The sequence below is a fragment of the Elephantulus edwardii genome, unplaced genomic scaffold (genome assembly GCF_000299155.1).
Source record: "Elephantulus edwardii isolate Elephantulus edwardi_28Jun2011 unplaced genomic scaffold, EleEdw1.0 scaffold00115, whole genome shotgun sequence".
Lineage (NCBI taxonomy): Eukaryota > Metazoa > Chordata > Mammalia > Macroscelidea > Macroscelididae > Elephantulus > Elephantulus edwardii.
This window is the reverse complement of record NW_006399865.1, coordinates 9,606,356-9,619,291: the sequence shown is the minus strand read 5'-3', so window position 1 is coordinate 9,619,291 and position 12,936 is coordinate 9,606,356.

Below are 12,936 nucleotides of genomic sequence, written 5' to 3'. Positions count from 1 at the left end.
GATGGACCCGTCCTTGGAGAAGGACATCATGCTTGGGAGGGTGGAGGGGCGGCGCAGGAGAGGAAGGCCCTCTATGAGGTGGATTGATTCAGTGACTGGGGTAATGGGCATGGGAGTGTCAGAGACAGTGTGGTTAGCACAGGACAGAGCAGAGTTTAGGGCTGTTGTACATAGGGATGCTATCAGTCCCAAGCCGCTGATGGCACATAACAACAACAACTATTCAGGAAGGCCCCAGTTTTCTTTCTGGTAAACAGACAGATTAAGATACAATTTACATATGACTGGAGAACCATCTTCACCAGGATTGAGGATAGATGCATTTCCTCTTCTGGTAAACAAACAGATCAAACTACTTTACATGACTTAAGACAGGACAAAGAGAATTTGGAGGCTAAACAACTAGTTTTGCAGGCTGAAGAAAAATAACTATAGTTTTATAACTGATACCTATATAGAGAATTCTGAAGGACTGCAGCCTTTAGTGTGGACTGAGGCTCAATGTCAAGAAGACAAAGATTCTCACCACTGGACCAATTGGCAGCATCAGGATGGATGGCGAAGAGATTGAGATTGTTCACAGCTTCAGTTTACTTGGCTCCACAGTTAACACTCTTGGCATCAGCAGCCAGGAAATAAAAAAACGTATTGTGATGGGAAAGTCTGTTGTTAAGGACCTCTCTAAAGTACCCAAGAGCAACGGTGTGTATCTGGAGACTAAGGTGCGTCTGATACAGGCCATGGTCTTTGCAATCACTTGTTATGCATCAGAGTGTTGCACAATGACTAGGAAGGATAGAAAGAGAATTGATGCCTTTGAGCTGTGGTGTTGGAGAAGAGTATTGAGGGTATCATGGATTGCTAGGAGAACAAACAGATTCATCCTGGAGAGGGTTAAACCAGGCTGCTTCTTAGAGGCAAGGATTCTAGGGCTTCGTCTGACATACTTTGTACATGTTTTAAGGACGGACAGGTCCTTGGAGAGGGACATCATGCTTGGGAGGGTGGAGGGAGAGCACAGGAGGGGAAGGCCCTCTATAAGGTCGATTGATTCAGTGACTGGGTAATCGGGATGGGTGTGTCAGAGGCAGTGTGATTGGCACAGGATAGAGCAGGGTTTAGGCCTGTTGTACATAGGGCCGCTATGAGTCCCAAGCGAGGGCACATAAAAACAACAACAATCAAGGGTGGTGCAGGACAGAGGAAGATTCAGATCTGTTGTTGATAGAATTGCTATGAACCTTAGTCAACTTTCTGGAATCTAACAACCAGCAACAGCAGTTCACAAATAGTCATTAAAAATACACAGACTGAAAAAAAGAGATTTAAAAAATTACATAGTTATGTTACTGAACGCAAGGGTTTTGTTCTGTAGTCAATTGCCAATATGACAGACACATTAACGATATCTATAGCACTTTATTGCAGACCTAGGAGAAAGCCATGAGACCCTTCTCAAAGACTGCCTCCCTGTCTGGGAGTGATCATTAGGTTTTTATGGTAGGGTTAGACTTTTGTAAAGAACAGCTCCTGTACAGTTACTAATAAACCGGCAATTTATAAAATAGTTAACATATGACTGAGAAAAACAGGTTTGAAAAGGTAAAGCCTAATCCAGGAATGGCCTATTTCCCTTCTTGGTAAACAGGCAGTTTAAGGTACAATTTACATAAGACTGAGAAAAACGGTTTCCAAGAGGTAAATGCTTATCTAGGAAAGATGCATTTCCGCTCCTGGTAAATGGGCAGTTCAAAGTGCTTTACAGGACTAAAGAAAGAAAGAATTCTAAGGCAAAGTAATTAGATTTGCAGGCTAGAGAAAACAAGATCCGTTTTATAACTATATATCTACAGTTTTATAACTGATATGTATTTGGAGAATTCTGAATTTATTAATACCACCCCATCAGATATTCCAAATCAGACATTGTGGGTGATTGTTTTTTTTAAGAAAGCAAATCCCAGTCAAGAAATTGAGATAAACATACAGCACTTTCCATACATTTCACTCACTCCAGACTCCCACTGATCAGGTATTGTCAAGCTTTGGGAGGCAGAGGTACTAGCCAGCAGGCCTTTTCACATCCATCCTCGGGGAGGATGACTTTTGTCTTGCAAAAATATTTTGATGAGCCTTTTACTTTTGCAAATGAAAGATCCAGAGCCAGTCTGCTGAGAGAGATTGAGAAAACACCGAGCTAAATTACTTCTTAGACTTCTGTCTCATTAAAGAAAGCATGTGTCCATGAACAAAAAATTTTTTTTCGTGAAAGAGTTTTAAAATTGTTTTTTTTTCCCCACATTAATTGGTACTTTATTTGCTTAAAACCTAGACAACATTTATCAGATTGAGAAGAAATTCATTGTGAGATACAGTCTGATTTTACCATTTAAATTATACAGGGCATTTATGCTTGGTAAAATTTACCCAAGAAACAGAATAGATACACATAGACTTTAAAAACATGAAAATTAGAGAGTGAGCTCTGAAATCAACAATGATTTCACTTTTGGTGGCCCCTGCCACCAACCACATTTGTTTTTGTGAGCCTAGAGACAGAAGTTCCTATGGCCCTGGAAGCTGCAAATAGCGACCACAGAGGTAGGAAAAGACGTCCTCCTCTGTGGGATGCGGCATGAAATGACGAATGCTGCCAACCAGAACATTAAACAATTCCTGAATTCCCTGAGAATACTTGAAAATGTTCTGGAGAGACCCAGATTTCCACTGTTGCAGAGCAATCACATTGTTGCTCGGTGCCTTTTACTCCACCGGGGACTCACAGAGATCATTTGCACAACAGATTTGAACTTGATCTTGCCCTATGCTGTCCTCACCATGTCTGACATGCTTGAGCCCATTCTTTTAGCCAGTCCACGTTGCTGAGCGCCCCGTTCTCTTTTGCTGACCCTTTCCAGCAGCTTGATGTTTTTGCCCAAACACTAGTCCCTCTTGACCACATGTCCAAAGTATAGGAGATGAAATCTCACCAGCATTGCCTCTAAGGAGCTGTACTTCCTCCTAGACAACTTGTTTGTTCTTTTGGCAATCAATGGGATATTTAATCACTTTTCCTAAGCATATAGCCCGTTTAAAGTAAAAGCAGGAGAGATTTTCTGAGGGAGGTACTGGGAAGACAAAGTGAAGATGGCTGCTCCACTGGCCAGTGAGGAAGAGAACATTTTTTGTCTATTAGTAGCAGGGAACTCTGGTGGCCTAGTGGCAAAGAAGCTGGGCTGCAATCCTAAAGGCACGCAGTTCGAGGCCACCATCAGCTGTTCCACACGAGAAGGATGGGCAGTCTCCTCCCTTGCAATTAACTGCCTCTGAAAATCTGCTGGAGAGTCAGTAGGTTCTGACCTGACTGTAAACAACAACAACATTAATAGCTGGGGCTCAAAGTCAATAAGGCTAAAAGACAATGAGGGGAGTCAAGGGGAGGGGGGCAGGATATGTAAATGTGGGAATCTAGCAAAGATAGATAAAACAAGATATAAATGGGATGGAATGATTGGTGTTATGGATACATATTTGCAAGCCCCGCCCCCTTCAGTTGGAGAAGAGTACTGCCAATCCCCTGGACTGCCAAAATAACAAATAAATATATGTCTTGGTCAAGGTGCTGCCAGAGTGCTCCTTGGAGGCAAGGATCACATTCTTTGTGCATGTTGCTAGGAGAGGTTGTTCCTTGGAAACGGACATCATGTTTGGAAAGGTCAGTGAAAGAGAGGAAGACTCAATGACTGACCCAGTAACTGCAGCAACGGGTTCAAGTGTGCCAGAGATGATGTTAGGGTCATAATAGGGTCACTATTACTATTACTATTACTTGACTCGATGATACTTATGACAACATCTGTGCGCTTCAGTTTATTTTGGGGTGATCAAAGGACAGTGAATGACAGGACAAGTTTTTCGGATAACCAGTTAGAAAAATTGCTTCCTCAATCATGCCTGTTTCTGGAAGTCCATGGTAAAGATTTAGCGATAATGCTGTGTACCCAGACCCACTGGGCAAATGCTGTTGCATCTTGCATCTGTTTGACCCAAGATGGGAGATCCTCTGGGAACAGACTGATATTGCGTATGCAGCTGACCTCAGAGGAAAGCAATGTCTCCTTTCAAGTGTATGGTTAGAGCAGTAGCAAGGTTAGCAGAACTGCCTCTAGAAATTAGATTAGGTTTCGGTCCAATATGGCAGTCATTAGCCACATGCAACTAGTTTGAGAGAAGACGTTCCATAAGTGTAAAAACACATCTTGCATTTTGGCGAGCTCTGCTGGCCTAGCGGCAAGAAGCTGCACTGCAATCCCAGAGGTGTGTGGTTCAAATCCACCAGATGCTTTGCTGAAGAAGAAGGAACCATCTCCTCCTGTACCAGTCAGATCTGATTTGACAGTATACACACACACAAATACTAAAAAAAAAATAAAGTAAAAATTTAAAAAAAACCAAAATAACCCCACATCTTGAATTTTGAAGATTTGCTGCGTCTGAGTGTTCACTTACCAACTAAAAGGGTGTTAGAAAACACAGCTTAAAAAGAAATCAAATTAATGGAAATCCAAAGTCTCTGTAAGTGTTTATTAAAATTATAATAAAAAAATTTTAAAAAATCAAACATGCATTCTAGACTCATATCAAGGTTTTAAGATGGTGTTAAGGCTTCACTTCCTGACCATTCCGTGTCCACACACCAAGTGCCTCTGATTTGAGACTCTCATTCACTACCAACTGCAAAGCGATAAATTACCCAGGCTGCTGTTAATGTGTGTGTGTGTGTGTGTGAAATGGTTAAGGATCCCTGGTAGTGTAACGTACAACTTGCTGGGTTGCTAACTAAAAGTGTGCCAGTTTGAATCCACCAGCTGCTCTACTGGAGAAAGAGGCACAGCCTAGGAAACCACGGCGGGCTGCCACTCCACAGCACTTGGAGTGTGGAGCGTGATGGTTGTGTATCAACTTGACTGCCCATGATTCTCTGATTTGGCATTTACAATGTAGTCATTCCCTTGATGAGGCCCAAATGTAATCATTTCCATGAGGAAAGATCTGTTGGGAGCAGCCAGTTGAAAGGGAGTTTCATCAAGATTGTGGCCTGCATTGAATATCAGTGGACATGTAAACACTTGTGTTTTGCGGCACTGGATCTTATATCTGGCCTGTCCCCACTTGACCTCCGGTGTTCTGGGCTTGAACGAGCAGTCTGCCATATTACCTGCCAGTCTTGGAGTCGCTCAATGGTACAAACTTTGCTCTTTGCTAGTAATTGAAAGGTTGGCTGTTCAGACCCACCCTGAGGCACCTTGGTATCTGCTTAACAAAAGTCATAGCTTTGAAAACTTTATGGAACAGTTCTACTGTGGGACACAAAGGGTCTCCATGAGTAAGAATCAACTCAGCCATAACATTTTTTGGGTTTTTTTTTTTATTTTTTTTTAAAGTAGCCATATTGGGTCTTAGAGCTACTAAAAAAGTTAAACACTTGGCTGCTAACAGAAAACCAGAGGTTCCCATCACCCTAAGGCACCTAAGAAGAAAGGCCTGGCAATGTACTCGTGAAAGGTCAGAGCCACTGAAACTTGACAGAGCACAAATAGCTTTACTTTGCAACACTAGTGGGTGATGTGAGTGGAAACTGACTCAACATACAACTGGTAGCAGCTACATTTCAAAAGTAGAAAGAAATACATTTTTACTTAGCCCACTATGGCCACAGTAATATTGTAACATAAACAATGTGTTAACAAATGAAAAGATCTTTTTAAATATTAAAAATGAGCAAACAAAACCCCTACAGGACAGAGCAGAATTGCCCAAAGGGTGCCAAGGCTGCCACATCATTCTCTCACACCTTTTATTTGACAACTGAATGCTTTAACTGTTGCAAATCTTTGAAACTCATTGTGTACTGTAGACTTAGTGCAGATCTTAACTCAAACCAGAAGTAAGTCAACTTGTATGTTTAATGGCTGCCATCTCAGAGCCAAACCAAATCCCTTGCCATCAATTAAGCTGCCTCTGTCTCTTGAGGAGAGGCTGGTGGGTTCAAACCACTGACTTTCAGGTTAGTAGCCAAGTGCTTAATCACTGCACTTCCAGGGTTCCTTCATATTAGATGGTGCAGGACTAATTTTTTTAAATTTTTTTTTATTGGGAAAAACATATTGGGGGTACAAGGAGGTGAGGGTTGGGGGCAGAAGAGTGAGGATGGGCCAGGATGCAGTTGCAGAGCTGCACAGTTTGGTCGGTGGGGGGAGCAGGTGAAGGAAATGATGTGGGTCCAGTGGGGACCAGATGCTACAGAGGAATGACAAGCATTTTCCAATAGTAATTAAACCAACTGTCTTATTGATTTGGGAATTGGATGCCGACTCTCTGGCTTCTTCATGCTGAACAGGGGCGTAGATATAAAGGGGGGAAGGGAGGACGCTTTATCACCTTACTGGTGGTCTTGGGTTACAGCTGCTTGCCTTCTTGCTCCGAGCCGGGGGCCAAGCGCAGCCCGCCCCAGGCAGAAGGCCACGACGGCTGAAGTAGTCTTTTTTTAAAAAAGAAGAAGAAAAAGTGTGTGTGTGTACCGTCAAATTGGATCTGACTGGTACAGGAGACTGCCCCTCCTTCTCCAGCAGAGCATGAAGTAGAGTCTGGGTTCCCCCCCCCCCAGGTGCCTGTCGGGGCCTGGGTTTCAGCTGTCCACACCACAGCAGTGGGCAATGAGCTTAAAGCCCCTGATGGCTCTGGGCGCTGACTCTCACCAGTGTCTATGGATGAAGTCACAGGCGATTTTCAGCCAGCACCGGGAATTCTTTACATTCTGTAGTTATTAAAGAGATTCCCCAAGACTTCTTATTTATTTTTTAAATGTATGTCATTATTTTAACCACAGTAAATATATATGGAATAAACAATTTACTCAGACTTTTTATTTCTTAACAAACAAAACACTTTAAAAATCTGCTTGGCTCTGGCTGTAATAAAAAGAACAAAACCCAACATGCTTTCTAGCACATACAATCTCTTGATTTCAGAAGAGAGGTCGTCAGCAAAGACTCAGAAATAGCTTATGACCACGGTTGCCTTCTAAGTGGGCGGAGAGAGTGAAACTCAGAGAGAGATGGAAAAATAGATTGATGTGATCACCAAGGAACTGAAAAAGAGAAATATTACAGCCACGTTTGTGTCATGGTTGCTTAGGTGTGGGTGCTGGCTTATGAATGTAACTCCAACTTAATTCATTTTCAGGCGCCTTCTGAGAAAATGCCACACTGTAAGAGATGAGATGGGTATTTGTTTATTGGAATGAAAGGAGACGGTGCTTGCTTCATGGGTTAGAATAGCTCTGACTCATCTTCTTCTTTACCTCTGATGCTGACCTAATCCAAGCATTAGGCTACGCCATCCTAGAATTTCATTTGGTCAAAGCAACAGCGACAGTCACATGGACTGTGCGGTTCAGAGCTTACATAAAAGTGGATGTGGCAATAGGAACACTGGCTTCTCTTTAATAGCCAATATAACTGTGTCATCTAAGAGCAGGATAAACTCATGTGGTCTCCAGCTTGGGGATGACGAGATTCTTGAAATAAAAACAAAAACTAAACTTGCACATGCAATAGTTTGCGCATTGCCACAGAAAGTAAGGTTTCATTAATCTCTGTATGTTGCAATTCTACAACTCTGCTTAATGCAGGTTGGCAGAAGACCACCAAACACTGCAGTTGCTAGGCTTAGCCTCCGCCTCTAGAACTCTGCCCTCTTTAATTCCATCCAGAAAGTTCTGAGAGTCTCAAGGAAGTACGTCGTGTGGGCTCCACAGACTAGCTCCTTTGGCCACCCTGTGGCACCTGCATTTTTTAACCTTCTTCTACTCCAGGTATCTATGGCAATGTCTCAATACTGCCAGTGTGCATTTCTGCTAATGTCCAAGATGGTGCTTCTTGAGCCACTGTGAACGTTCCTATCACTATATCCATTATGGATGCTTTTCAAAGATGGGCTCATGTTTGTCCTGAAGCCTCTCAAGTCCTGTGCTGAGGGTGCTGATGTCATCTGCTGAAAGGTAGTTTCTCTGTATAACAAGAGGCACAAACAGTGAGTCTTGGTGCTTATAGAGGGCATCTGGTGGTTCAGCTCTCTATTAGGTCTCTGTCAGACTAGTAAGCCTGGCCATTTATAGGATTTTGTGTTTTCTGCATTTTTCTCTTACTCTATCCAAACTTGCTAGTGTGATCCCTTTCTCAGAGTGCTCAGCAATCATAGCTGGGCACTATCTAGTTCTTCCTGTCTCATAATGATGGAAGTTGACGTTCTCATGGTCTAAGTGTTATTGTATGCTGTTGAGTCGACCCATAGCTGACGCTCTAGTGGGTTTTCAGAGGCAGTAAATCCGAAGAGGGGAAGATTGTCCATCTTTTTCGTGCAAAGCAACTGGTGGATCCAATCTGCATGCCTTTGGGATGGCAGTACAGCTGCTTCTCTCTAATTACTTACATGTATCTTTGATTTCCTTCACTCTTTGCTCCAGGCAGGGAAGGACCAATGGTTGCTCTTTATATTGTGCTACATTTTGGTGATTATCTCAATATTTCAGACTTTTTCATAATGCATTCTACTTTAGAGTCCTGGTGGCATAATTTGTTACGTATTGGGCTGCTAACTGAAAGATTGGTGGTTCTAATCCACAAACTGCTCCATGGAAGAAAGAGGAAGTAGTCTGTTTCTTTAAAAATTTACAGCCTTGGAAAAGTGATGGAGGGTAGCCATGAGTTGAACTTGATTCAGAGGCATTTGATCTGGTTAATAGACTAAGTATAGTGTAAACATAACTTTTATATACACCAGGAAATTAAAAAAAAAACACCCAAATTTCATGTGACTCCTTTTACTATGATGTTGACTTCATAATAGTGATCTGGAGCCAGGCCAGCAATCCCTGTAAGCTATGCACGTAGGAATTCTGGTGATATAGTGCATAACATGTTGGATTGCTAACCGAGAGGCCAGCAGTTCAAATCCACTAGCCACTGCATGGGAGAAAAATGAGGTAGTATGCTCCTGTTAAGATTTATGTCATTGGAAATTCAATAGAGGGTAACCAGTGGTCAGAATTGACTTGACAGCAGTGATTTTTTTAAAATGCTGTACAAGGTTGTGTGAAAGTTAAATGAAGTTATAACTCTAGTGTTGTATTTGTTACATAATGTTTGTTCAACAAATGATAGGTTTTTTTTTTTAAATGATGTTGATATTCCTAGAGATGGAAAGAGAATTTCAAATACCAGAACTTCACTTGAGTTTGCCATTGTGGTCTCTGAATGGAGAACTAGAAAAGTGACAATGTTCACCTGACAGTTTCTCTCTCCAGGTTCTCGCCATAGCGAACACTCAAGGGGCTCCAGGGAGCAGCTATTTATCAATTGATAGGAACTCATTTCGAGATTTAGCAACTTGGTTTCCAGATCATCCTGGTAAAATAAATGGGTTGTTTGGTGGGACTCTTGCTTTCTTCAGGGAGATATCAATTAGAATGAGGAGCAAAGAAATTGGTAAATAGAAGAGCAAGGGCCTTCTAGGTGAGGAGGCGATTGTGAGTTGTTGTCTCTTCAGTTCTGCCTCCCGAGGACCCTGCCGTAGATGGAGCGCAGTAGAATCACTCCATTGGGCTTCCGAAGCTGTGACTTTTTGGAAGCAGATTGCCAAGCCTGTCCTCCAAGGTACTTCAGGTGAGTTTGAACTGCCAACCTTTCACTTGTAGTGGAACACTTAACTGTTGGCAGTACCCAGGCACTCTCAGAGTTCATCGCAGGGCAAGAGTTCCCTACTGTCTTCAGGGCATCCTAGTTCCCATCTCTTGGAATTCGCTTGAATTCTCTGGGCCCCTTCATCTCTTTCCTTCATGGCCAGTTAGACAGTCCCTTTCACTCCCAAGTCCCTCTGCTCCTCCAGAAGATTAAATTTTTCTCCCAGAGAGCAAAAAAAAATGCCCACCAGTGAAGATAAATCACGCTCGGAAGCAGGAGCTGTCTCATTTAGTATTAACCTTGAAAGGAGGCAGCTATGAAAAATGAACCGCTGACCTTTTGGTTAACAGCTGAACACTTAACCACTGTGCTACCGGAACTCTTTCCTCCCTGAGTCACTAGGAAACAAATTGCCCTGTAATTTAAATGAGAGGATGTCTTGAGAGTCGTTCATTCATTTTAAGAATCGAAGAAATGATTGCCTTTGGACGTCAGCATCTGACTCATCTCTAGAAGGAGTGATGGCCTTGTTTTGAGCATTCTTTATGGGCCAGGCTCAGGGACAAGTAGACACAATCGTTCATCACTTCCACCATCCTCCAGCTGCTATGTACCCTTGATGCCTTCTACCCCTTGTCTTTCTACCTCATCTGCCTAATGAAGCTCAGAGGAGGATCAACTGAGCCCTTACTCTCTTCATCTTTCTACCTGAGCTGCCAAGGACACCTGAAGAAAACCATCTAACTGCAGGTTTATATCTTGGGTGGCCTGCTCAGATGACAACAGCAAGGCCAACGCAGTCCCAGCCTCTCCTGCGCCACTTGACAGAAATATGGAAGTGCTGGTTAAAAACGTGTCATTTCTGCTTCCTTACTGTCCTTTCTCCGGCATGTAAGATAACAAAGCGAGGACATGGTGAGTCCCTTGGTGCAAAATTCCAGATTTTCCTGCATAGACGCAGTGATGACTAGAGAGGACAGAAGGAGAGTGGATGCTTTTGAGCTGTGGTGCTGGAGAAGAGTACTGAATGTACCATGGACTGCCAGGAAAACAAACAGATTCATCTTGGAGAGGTTTAAACCAAGCTATTCCTTGGAGGCAAGGATTCTGGGGCTTCGTCTGACATACTTTGGACATGTTGCCAGGAGGGACGGGTCCTTGGACAGGGACATCATGCTTGGGCAGGTGGAGGGACAGCGCAGGAGGGGAAGACCCTCTATGAGATGGATTGATTCGGTGACTGGGGTAATCGGGATGGGTGTGTCAGAGGCGGTGTGGTTGGCGCAGGATAGAGCAGGGTTTAGGGCTGTTGTACATAGGGTCTCTATGAGTCGCAAATGACTCGACGGCAGATAACAACAACAACAACAGACGCAGTGATCAGCCAACAATTTGTGTATCATCTCTGTGAAGGTGATCAAGGGACTTTGTGCTGCTGGTGTGGGTGCCATGGTGATGGCCATGGTCAAGAAAGGGAAACCAGAGCACAGAAAGCACGTGCATCCAGCAGTGGTGTTAAGACAACAAAGAGGGGTGTTTTATTATTTTGAAGATAATGAAGGAGTCACTGCAAACAATAAAAGCACATGAAAGGTTCTGCCGTCACCGGACCAGTTGCAAAGGAGTGTGCAGTCTTGTGGCCCAATCTAATGCTGGCAGCATAGAATGATTTTCCAGTGTATTTGTAAAAAAAAAATTAAAAAATGCACCAAATTAAAAAAGTTTTTGCTAAAAAAACCCCCAATGTATTAGAATTTTGTAAACCAAGTAGTATAGTAATAATACTCCCCCCCAACCCAAACCAAACCAAACCAAAACAACCCAACAAAACCCACACAAGCAACCAAAAAATCCTGTCATTTCAGAGATGAACTGAAATTAAGAGTAGGGCCCCACCAGGTGTCTGAAAGAGGGAACCTATAGCACCCAGGCTGACATTCTGGTGGCACGAGGGACTAGATATAAACCTCAGAGACAAGGTCAACATCAGTATGGCTGTACGAGCAGTGTTGTTAGGTCTCTGTGAGGGAAGGAGCCAGAAGTGGGATCTTGGATGAATGTAGACAACAGTGACTGATTAGTTTAGTGGTGGGGAATCTTAAAACCCACGTGGAAGGGAGGGGAGGTGGGCGAAAAGAAATGAGACCAGATTTCCTTCAACCTAGAGGGGACTGGGACTCAGAGTCCAATTTGGTAGCAGCCCTGGTCGTGCAACAGTTAAGTGTCCAGTGATAACTGAAAGGGGAGTGTTTCGAACCCAGCAGCTCTGTGGGAGATTTAGCTCCTATAAAGGTTACATGCTGGGAAGCTCCATGGGGCAGTTTGGAGTCAAAATGGACTTGATGACGCTGACCATCAAAAGGAAAAGTAAAGAAAAGGGAAAGTGCTCTCTCTTTCACATTTAGGTTTATTAGCTGAGATATAAACCTATTTTCCATTAAAAATGCATAGCAAATAGTGGCTTTTGTCTGGAATATCCGTCTAGTCATAATTACCCAGCTCTCTGAATTTTGCCGTGTGCCATGGGAGTCAGTTGCTGAAGCAGAAACGATCTGATGCCCTCCCATTTCCAGGATGGATGTGGAAGACCAACAGAGCAATGCAGTCCCTTGGGCAGAGAGGGCAATAGTGTAGGATTATCTCATCTACAGGGCTTGGGATTTAGCAATAGGCTGAGGCTGAGAAAGACAGACATTTGGCTATTAGAATCACTGGAATGAATTTCTTCTAAGCAACATTTCCGCCCAGATGCATTAACTAATGCAAAAACAGAATTCAAAAGTCTGACTCACTATCATTGCAATTTTTGGCAGCGTGATTTCCCCGGAGGCCTTTCATTTTTTTCTCTGGAGTCTTGAAATCTTTGATGAGGTTTCACATATTAGCTTAAAGCATCAAAGGTTATTATTTTATTATAAAAAATGATTGACTGTCTGGATGTAGCTGTTTTATACACAGTCTGATGCAAATTAAACCTCCTTAGGAAGGTGTTTATGCATAATTATCTAATCTCAGAGTCCTGGTTTCTTGATTATGTTCTTGTGAGTGCTGTTGTTATTGGTACGTGCTGTGGAGGCAGTTCTGGCCCAGAGTGACCCTATGTACAAACCCGGAGACCCTGTCCCATCCCGTGCCATCCTCGCAATCTCTACTGTGCTTCGATCTCACTGAGAGTCTTGACTTTTTTTTTTTT